Here is a 569-nt window from a genome sequence, read left to right as displayed (position 1 = left end):
TTAGGGTTTAGGGTTTAGGGTTTAGGGTTTACAATATCGAGTCTAGGGTTTAGGGTTTATTATGTTTCAGGGTCTAGGGTTCAGGGTTTAGGGTTTGTAAGGTTACACAAGGCTTGTGGTTTATGAGGGTTTAGGGTTTATGAGGGTTTAGGGTTTAGGGTTTATGAGGGTTTAGGGTTTATGAGGGTTTAGGGTTTAGGGTTTAGGCCCCCAAATTTTATTTTTGGAGTTTTTATGAAAACCCGAGCAGCAAACAAATGCAGCAATTCACAAAAATATGCAGCAGTTGCTGATGCTGCTGCTGCTGCAGTTGCTGCTGCAGTTGCTGCTGCTGCTGCTGCAGTTGCTGCTGCTGCTGCTACAGTTGCTGCTGCAGCAGTTGCTGCTGCAGCAGTTGCTGCTGCAGCAGTTGCTGCTGCAGCAGTTGCTGCTGCTGCAGTTGCTGCTGCTGCTGCAGTTGCTGCTGCTGCAGTTGGTGCTGCTGCAGTTGCTGTTGCTGCTGCTGCAGTTGGTGCTGCTGCTGCTGCAGTTGCTGCTGGTGTTTCTGCTGTTGCTGCTGTTACTGGTGG

Source organism: Eimeria mitis, genomic scaffold, assembly GCF_000499745.2.
Source record: "Eimeria mitis Houghton genomic scaffold, Emh_scaff1730, whole genome shotgun sequence".
Lineage (NCBI taxonomy): Eukaryota > Apicomplexa > Conoidasida > Eucoccidiorida > Eimeriidae > Eimeria > Eimeria mitis.
This window is presented reverse-complemented; position numbering follows the sequence as displayed.